General features: G+C 29.2%; 1 long non-coding RNA gene across 1 annotated transcript; it reads right to left on the reverse strand.

Moving 5' to 3' along the window:
• Positions 1 to 5,568: 5,568 nt before the first annotated feature.
• LOC145000113 (uncharacterized) lies at positions 5,569 to 10,315 on the reverse strand. The gene is made up of 2 exons (XR_013661130.1): positions 9,999 to 10,315; positions 5,569 to 5,948 (listed from the first exon to the last, which is right to left on the reverse strand). It is a non-coding gene; the product is annotated as an uncharacterized LOC145000113 (long non-coding RNA).
• Between the last annotated feature and the right edge of the window lie 458 nt (positions 10,316 to 10,773).

Here is a 10,773-nt window from a genome sequence, read left to right on the forward strand (position 1 = left end):
CAATCCTCGACAAACCTTGGATTGTCCTTTGATAGTTGTTTAATTATCTTAGTCAAAACCGATTCTTGTCCTTTTTCCCTCTAAATGCGCTAGACATTTGGAAAATTTTAGAACGGTCAAATATTGTAGCATTTGCAATCGATCCTATACCCGAAGCGTATGGACACGATGCACAATGTCTTACATGAAGATTTAATACTTTATCAATCTTCTGCCATAATATTTTACGTGCTACGTTCTCATAATTCAAAATATGAAGAGGAATGCCGTAATCATAATCGAAATTTAAGAACGCACTATGTATCCTTTGACTAAATTTGTTAAAAAATTTTCAATCTAAGCTTTAGATTTTGAAACGAAGTACAATATTCTCTCCCTTAATTATAGCAAAACAACTTTACATCCTTACTACTTTGCAAAGTATAACTCTTGTTTTCTATAATTAATATTGCTAACTTGCATTACTGGCCTTAATAATCATACAATCATAACATTTATGCTCCCATTATCATGATGATTATTATAAACATAACACTTATGCTCCCACTAGCTTTGACATGTATTCAGAAAACAGCTTAACTTACAGAAAAACAATACCTATTGAATTTCTTAAGTTCATGTTTCTAATACTTAATGCTTTGATAATCCTTTATCAAGGCTTCTTAATCTCATACACCTTTATCCAAGATAGCTCATATGTGTCTTAAACAATTAAGACTAATTGCCAAATCTCACAATTCGAATCATGGAGAAGGATACCGTAACCATAATCAAATTTGAGAATGCAATTTTACAATTGTTATCTTCTTAAAATCTCTCTTAGTGAAAGCATTTTCTCACAGTCATTTTCATGAAGGAAAGAATATTATGACACTTAGATTTTAATGGTGTATGTGTTCCTATCCATGTGAATTTGTCAAAACCAAGGTTTACGACAAATTCAAACTCATATGGACCGAACTTTCTTAATCTTGATTTCTTGCCTTATGGTAGCACAACTGCCCACCATGTTTTCCAAGTAGTTAAGCAGCTCACCTTTTCCTATCAATGTACTTTTCATTGATCAAGGTGCCTACCTTTTATGCATTCAAATGAGAACTCATAGAACTCATATGCATAATTAACTTAATTGGAATGGCATAGAAACAAAATAGTGTCAACACGATAGGTTGTAAACCTCAACTTGTGTGCTAGTGATGATCGATAAGGTTTATTTTGATTTGTTCTTGAAACCTTTCAAGACCATTAAGACTCCCACTGACTCCTTGACATATAAGATTCTCTTGTCAATAAACATTTCTTGACAAACAAATACTCAAGAGTTAGTGTAGTTTTTATCAAAACACTTCATAAATTGGTCCTAGTTGGTCTTTGTCTTATCCAAGACATCACAACTTTCCACATTTGATGAATGTTATAAACCTTCTTAATACTTATCACTCAATGCCACAATCTTAACTCTAAGACTTGTTTTGGAACGAATTATGATTGACTTCTTGATTTAACCATTTCTTCAATTCTTGATTCCTCTTCTTAGACATACAATTGTACTAAGACTTACTTAGAGGATCAATTGAGATATGGTTCTTAATCATTAAGACCTATCATAAAGCATAAAAGGTACTCTCCCTTCTTCTTAGAATGGAGAAACTTTTATCTTTCTGCCTACTTGATTCTTCTTGTTCATTCTACTATTGATTTAAACATTTTCAATCAATTCAGAATTACACTTAATCTTATAAGTATAATCATATTTACTAAACCTTTAGTAAATCATGACGAATATCTTGGTTACTCTTATGGTGGACTTGATCAATACGCAACTTTGTGTACTTGATCTCCTAGTCCTCCACTTGACACTTTGTCAATGAATTAGTCTAATTTTTCAAATATGAATTTCTCATTCATCGTGCAACCAAGTTGCATGATTCCAAGTTTCTGTCCAATTTAAACTTGGGCGATGAGAAACTCTCCTTATTTGGTAAATTTTTCGACATTTCCATGATTAAGAATCAAATCCATTATTGCTAATAATAGAAACATTCAAACATCAATTTTTCATAAACGCCATTGCAAGGATAAATAAATAATATAAAGTCAAAATTTATTTTACTGCGGAAAAATTTTGTCCTTACAATCCAATTCATTGAAAAACTATGCTAATACATATTTCTTAGCAATCTAATTCTAACTCTAAGTAGTAGCTCAAGAATCTAATCTTCAAGTAATGCGATCGAAATCCATTTCTTCACGGTTAGATTCTGCTCACTTCTTCCCTTAAGCTTCCTCTCCTTTCTTCGATCCTACAAAACATCAATTGTAATCTTTTCACATTATGTATTAAGAATCTAGAATAGGAGCTTAAAAGAGTTAGTCAATGGATTTTACCTAAAGCAGAGCCATACGTTTTGACTCTCCCATCTCTTAGATCTCTTAGGTAAATGGGGCAGCTTCGTCTCCAATGCCCCTTCTCTTGGAAATAAAAGCAAATTGACTCTTTTGGAACAGGACATGGAACTACTTCAGACATTGCCTTTCTCTTATGATCAAACTTTTCGATCATAGCATGTCTTTCGTTGCCATTGTCTATATCCATAGAGGTCTTGAAGGCAGATTCACCAATCAACTTTGCTTTTCTATTGCGCCAAACCATTGCTGATTTAGCAGCAATAAGCATATAGGTGAGGTCTATAAGGGTCACGTCGTAGTTCATCATATAGTACTCTCTTACGAACTCACTATACGAGTTAGGAAGTGACTGAAGAACCCAATCAACAACCATCTCCTCACAGACAACGGATCCCAACATTCTTAGCCTATCAATGTGTGACTTCATCCCTAGGACGTGTGCACACACCGACTTCCCTTCTTCATGTTTACTTGCCAAAAGGGCTTGAGTGAGCTTGAACTTTTCAAGCCTTCGAACTTGTGGGTTAGGGAGAATAATTTGAGGAGGTGGAGGAAGTGAAGCATGATTTCTTGTTCCTCGATCGAATCATGGAATATCATCTTCATGTGGAAAGCTTGTTCCACGGGATTTGGGAAGACCATAGTTGTCGTACTTTGACATCTACAAAACGGGAGAAAAAAAAATTCAAGTTAGTTGATTGATTGAGTCCTTAGTAAATCACCCAAATGAGATACTAAGGCTAGGACCCAACACAATATGCTACAACCTAGAAAAGGGATGCCGTAATCTAGTTGCAGAATATTTGAAGGTAAGTGAATGACGATTCACTAATTTCCACCACGAAAAACGAAAAGGAAATTTAAGTTTTCAATTTATGAAAACTCCTAGATCCTTTGAGATACATTGAACATTTCAATGGCATGTTTAAACCTCGATATGCCCCTCTTGTTTGTGACTGGGATGCCGAGGATCACAAAGCGGGTGTGAATAACCATGCAAACTTACATGGTGCCCTCACATGTTACAGTCACCTATTCGATGTGCCGGTAAACCACACACGCTCCACCGAACTATGACAAACATTGAGTCACCCTTTGCTACCTTTGCTTATAACCATTTAGTGTGCCGGTAAACCACACACGCTCCACTAACGTCTTCGCAAGGGCACAAAGTGTAATTTCATGGAATTGCATCAATTCACTTTTGCCTAAGTAACTAAGATTGGGAATTTGTAAAAAATTTGGTTACTTTTGTACTTCATTATACTTATAATGGAAGGTTTTGTCCTATCCTACCCGTTCGGCTAACGACCCTCCAGTAGTCAAGAGTGCGGTGGGTAAGAGTGGATACCCATTCAATCGCCATTTTATAGGCAATTTCCTTAAACACCCCTTATAGACCAGCTTCGTGAATGAGGCCTACTAACGGTAAGACTGACTTTTACTCATACATATATATAATGTTAGACTTTTAATGTTATATATAGTATAGGGTGTATTTTACACTTTTAAAATACTAGGTGGTCAAATTTAACGATTATACTTTTAATTCAATTAAATATAAACCAAACTTTTTATGGATTTATTAAACCTCTTTTAATTACACACCTTAATTAATTAATAAAACCATAAGGGTGTGATATGCACTTTTCAAAACACTACTAGGGTTTTAGAATTTAACATTCCTAGATTAAACTTTTAATCAAAATTTAAATTTCAAAACTTGAGGATAAGTTTTGAAACATTTCAAAAACTTAGGGTTTAGAATTTAAATATACATCAAAATTAAACTTTTAATCAAAATTTAAATTCCAAAACTTGAGGGCAAGTTTTGAAACCTTTTCAAAACATTAGGGTTTCAACTATTTAAATTTCAAAACTAAACTTTTGAGTTTAAATTTAAACTATAAAACCTAAAGGGGAAAATTGAAACTTTTCATAACACAATGATCAAATAACAAATAATATAAATTAAACAATTAATTTCATCATTATCTATATTTGACCTAATTTCAATTTCTTGCAAAATAAGTTACCCAATTAATACAAATAATAAACTTTAATCATATAAGGAAGTTATTATCTAATCAATTGGTAATTATCTTTTGTTTAATCAAGGATATACTCATAAAATTGATTAAAATCAGATTTTATTGATCTAAAATAGATAAGACAATTATCCATGAGAAAAACAGCAAGAAATCCTGAAATCCCCTCTTTCTGACGCTCGAACTCGCCGAATACCCATATGGACTCGCCGAGTAGGGGCCTACTCGTCGAGTCCACAATGGGACTCGCCGAGTTCATCAGGCAGTTTCACAAAAAATGAATTTATCAACTTGAACAAACATACAAGGCATCAATACAATAGAAACGAATCAAGGCTTTGATAGCACTGATGGGTTTTAGCCATAAGAACATCCTATGTGCTCATACAAACCGTAATGCTTGGATCTAGGTTTCTCTATTGTACATGCAATTTATCCAAGACTATAAACCCTAGATCTAGCATATGATAATCAATATAACATATAATTAGGGTTTAGATCATACCTTGATTGTTATGTAGCAATAACAATCACAAATCCTCCCTGTAATGACTTTAGAAAGCTTAGAGTCACAAGTGTCACTCCTCTAATGGCTCACAAACACCAAGAGCAAGAGGAAGAAGAAGATAAGAGAAGGAGGCTCTCAAAAAACATGTGGAAACCCTAAAAAAAAAACTTGTCCACGTTTTTGAGGCATAAGGGTTCTATATATAGTGAGGCTATTAGGGTTATCTAACAAGGAAACCCTAATTTGGATGCTTAAGCCCTAAGCAACCCATGGACTCCTTTTCTTAAGGGCCTTGGACAATTTCTAATGGGTTTCCCCATAGAATTCGTCCACTCCTTAATATAAGGCAATCCATAGCCCAAATTGCAATTATCTTATAATTACAATTCCAGACCCTTAAGTTTAATTAATCTCTTTTAGTCACAAACTTAATTCTTATTAATTCTTGACTAATATTAATTAAACAATATGATTTCTCCTTTAATATATTATTCCCATAATATATTAATAAATCATATTTATCCATTCTCTCCATAATTCATCCTATCAAGTTGCTTTGGTGAAGGAAACCCAAAAGGACCATGCACCATCGGGTCAAATACATACCAACATAGTTATGGACTTAGACACTAATCAAGTACAACACACTGAAGTTGAAAACACAGTGGATGCAGAACAACATCAAGAAATGGTTTTGTATCAAACAACAACAACATAGGAAGAAACTGAAGAAGGAGACAAAGTCGATACAACTCAAAAAACAACATCACTTACTGATTCTCAATCTACTCCAAAATCATCAGCTTTCACACCAACATTAGAGTCACCAAAAATTTATGCTATGGTTGACAAAGTTGTTGAAGAAAGCTTAAAGAAAAATGCTTTAACTTGCACACCACTTACTCAAAAATTGTCTTCTCAACCATCTTTTTCACTTGGAATAACCCCAGATATCAAAGATGATGTAAACTCTCCAAAACCTTCTACAAGATCAAGCAAAGATGAAGAACAGATAAATAGAGAAGAAAAAAAAGATAAAGAACAAATTCAAACAAAAAAAGAATGTGGAAATAAAGGTAAAGGAAAAGAAATTTTTATTGAAGAGAAACATGGAGAAGAAAGCATCAGAAAAGAAAAAGGAGAAAGTTACTTCACTCATTACAGTGGTCGAACAGTGGAAGCAAAAAACATGTTATTTAATGAAGAGAAACTAATTGCAAACTCAATATTTTCAATTCAAAGGAACCACAAGTAAGTAAATAATTTTAATAAAAAGTTAATTAAAATTAATTTATGAAACAAAAATTAATTTATTAGAAATATTCACAACTTAATATATATTAACAGGGAAATCATATTCAGAACAAGAAATGGGGATGCAGTAGAAAGAATTTTTTTTGAAACGTTAATCCCAGATGTGTACATACACCACAAAGTCATTGATTGCTGGTCTATTCTGTTAAATGATGAGGAGAGCAGAAAACAAAAAGGATCTCCATTAAGATTCTATTTTCTAAAAGGAATCATAGTAAGTAACATTTATATTATGTATTTATATATGTTAATAGATTAAGAAAATTCTAACAGAATAAAAGTATGTAATATATGTAATTAGACTGAAGAGATGACAAATGAGGAGATACCAATGGATGACAGATGTAAAATGGTTGATCAAAAAGCAACAGAAGCAATGAAATTCCATCCATATGCACAAGTTTTTGATAAACTAGAATTTGTAAGTTACAACAATCTTTTATATTATATATATATATATATATATATATATATATATATATATATATATATATATATATATATACTAGCAGTTTTTTATTCTTACTTTTTACAATGCAGCTATTCTTTCCAATGAAGCAGAAAATGCATTACTATTTGTTATGTATAAATATCAAAAAGCTATCAGTAGTTTTGATTGATAGTCATAAAGGAACGCCAAATGTTAATGTTAAATATGAGCTATTATCACAATCTTTGGTAAGAATTACTATTTTAGATTTATTTGAAATTAAACTGTGAATTATAAAAATGACTGAATTTATTTTCTTTGTAATATAGGTAGCATTGATGGCAAATTTTATGATGGAAAGAGGATTCAAGAAAGCATTTGATTTGCTTACTAAAGAAATTTCAGTATTGAAAATCAAATGGTGGTTAAAAAGCAATTTTGAGGAAAATGTAGTAGCATTAATGAGACATATGGAATGTTTTCAAGGACAAGCTCAGAGCAGTTGGGATTGTGACATTGAGAAGGATCAAAAGCAACAGAAAGAAAAATTCACTAAGCTAAGACTAAAGCATCTCACGAAACTGCTACTGAATGACATCAACTTAAATAGAAAAGAAATAGTTGATCAAGGAATACAATTTGATAAAAAAAAAACAGAGGAAGAGAAAAACACATTGTTGAAGAATGCAATGCATAAGTATAAAGAAAGATTTAAGCTCATGGAACATGTTTAGAAATTTAAAATAAAAAAAAGGCACAAAGAAGACTACAATGATTTATGTAGCTTTTATTTTCAGAAGAATTTGATTTTTATTTTCTGTCTTTTTTTTTGTTGTACAAAAAGACTACTTTTTTTTAGTTATGAGTATTGATGAATCTACTATTTAGATATATGATAATTTCAACATTATATAACTATGAATATTAAAATTTATAATGAAATATCAATGTTTAATATAAAAAATTAAATCGTGTATAAACAAATGTGTTTTTTTAGATATAAGTTAAAGAATTTAATGAAAATGTATATATTATTATATTTATGTATGTATTTACATATGTAAGTAGATACATACATTTAATTTTAAATTGTGAATTTACTTATGAACAATGTATATATTAATATTACACTGTGAATTTAAATATGTATGTATGTAGATACATACATTTATGTATTTATGAACAATGTATAAATTAATTTTAAACTGTGAATTTACTTATGTATGTATTTATGTATGTCTGTAGATACACATATTTAAAGTGTTACTATACATTTGTATATATGTATGCATGTATCTACATACATAAATATGTATATAAAAACATATAATAAAAGTTAATTCATACATAAATATAGCTTAAAAAATTAATTCAAAAGCTATAATTAGGAAAAATTAAAAAATGCAAAAAAAAAAAATTAAAAGTACAAAAATGAAGGAATAATAAAAGTTATGCTAAATAATTGTTAAAAAATAGAATGTCAATATTCTAGTTATGTTAAAACAAAAATAATCCAAATTATTATATTAATAAATGACTTGTGACACTTTTGTAAATAAAACAAATTTTTTTATTTTTTTTTTAACAATTTAGGTAATTAAGAAAGTAACAAAAAATTCTCATTAAAAACTCTCATAGGTATATTCGCACTTTAAATAAGACAAGGGCTATATATGTATACATATGTATGTATACATACATACATATATATATATATATATATATATATATATAAATTGCAGAATCGGAAAATGGATCATCAGACAGTCATAAGGACATGAAATTGCAATTGGTTGTGGTAAACAAAAAAGAAGGAGATGCAAATAATGAAAACATTCATGCAAAAGAAGCAAGGAAAAGAAAACATATAGCAAGAAAGAGAAATGGAAAGGAGATGCAACTAATAGGAAGAAGAACAAGGTCTCAAACATCTGCCAAGAAAGATGAAGAAATACAAGGTATAACAAAATTCATAAAAAAAATATTTGTTGATAAAATATCTTATTAAATGTTATTAAAATTTTAATGTGTTTTATAGTTCAAAAATATACAAGGAAAAGAAACACATGTATGTATAAAAGAGTTTTAGTAACAATTTCTTTTTAATCTTATTAGCAAAAGCAACAAAGAAAAGAGGTAGAAAGAAGAAAATGAAAGAAGATGGTGATACCACAGAAGATGAAATTGAAGGTATTAACATATATATATATATATATATATATATATATATATATATATATATATATATATATATATATATATAACTGTGAGAACACAATATGTATTTACAGTTAAAGTGTGAATATACTTATGTATATGCATACATACGTATATATGTATATATGTACATATTTATGTATTTACATATATACATATATATGGTCACACTTTAAATGTATGTATCTACATACATACATACATAGATAAATACACTCACAGTTTAAGTCTATATACATATCTATGTATATATTCATAGTTTAATAACACTTTTTTTTATCTTATTAGGAAGACCAACAGAGAAAAGAGGTAGAAGGAAGAAAATTAAAAAAGATGGTGATAGCACAGAAGATGAAATTGAAGGTATTAATAGTTAGAAGATTGTAATTATACTTAAAAAAACATTTATCAACAAAAAATACAAATATTATAAATAAAAAACAAAAAAAAAAAAGAGAATTCACAGTTTAATTGGAAATAATAAATAAAATTAACAAATAAAAACTCTATTTCAAACATTTACATATGAATACAAGTACATAAATAAATAAAATCAGATTATAATAACAGTTACAACACCATATTTACAGATAAAAAACTATTTATCATATTAGAAGACACATATTGTAATATATGAACAAAAACAATTGAAAATTCACAGTATAATTACATTTATATTGTACATAACCAAATACATTCACAGGTTAATAACAGTTAGAAGATTGTAATTATACTTAAAAAAACATTTATCAACAAAAAATACAAATATTATAAATAAAAAACAAAAAAAAGGAGAATTCACAGTTTAATTGGAAATAATATATAAATTTAACAAATAAAAACTCTATTTCAGACATTTACATGTGAAAACAAGTACATAACTAAACTCTATTTCACAGTATATGTAAAAATACAAATATTATAAATAAAAAACAACTGAAAATTCACAGAAGGAAACCAATTCACATCTTAATAACGGATAGAACATCATATTCAACTATGTATGTAATTTTTTAATGTATAAGAATTAAAAACGGATTAAATTAGTAACAGAAAGAAGGAAACGAGATACCTGCTTCTGATTCACCTTCCGTTGCAATATCGTCATCAGATTGAGCTAAAGATTGAACATTCAATTCATCTGTTCCTGATACGCTTTGAACAGACATCGGATCCAACTTAGAAGACGATGATTCTTCAGGTAACGATTCCATACAAACTCCTTATATATATGAAAATCGAACATAATCAATCGATTCTATATAAATTGAAGGTCACGAAATATGAATAACCAATAATGTTTGAGGAATCTAAACGAAAGAATCTTGACGTACTGTGGAAAAGATTTGCTTTTTGCTTGATTTTGTTAATTACGGAAATACCCGTACAGACAAGATAATGAAAAATTTAAAATTGACAAAAATAACATATTTAGTTAATATAATAAAAAACCTAATATTGCCTTATAGATAAAAGGTTCTTATGGTTGTTAATTATAAGCTAAAATTAATTGATTATTAGGTTCTTAATTTTTTTTGGTTCTCATTTGAACCATTATATATATATATATATATATATATATATATATATATATATATATATATATATATATATATATATATATATATATATATATATATATATATATATATATATATATATATATAAACGTAAACGTGTCACGGGTAAACCCGTGAGTTTTTTGGCAAACCCAAACACGACTCATTTAATAAACGGGTTGACAGGTTGGAAAACTCAACCCAAACCAGTTTATCTTCGTGTCGGTTTTGTACAGTGTAAAGAATTGTTAGGTTTAGGTGAAGATTTGAGTTTGTTCCTCGAAAGGT

This window comes from Lactuca saligna, chromosome 1 (genome assembly GCF_052625555.1).
Source record: "Lactuca saligna cultivar CGN05327 chromosome 1, ASM5262555v1, whole genome shotgun sequence".
In the NCBI taxonomy this organism is placed as follows: domain Eukaryota; kingdom Viridiplantae; phylum Streptophyta; class Magnoliopsida; order Asterales; family Asteraceae; genus Lactuca; species Lactuca saligna.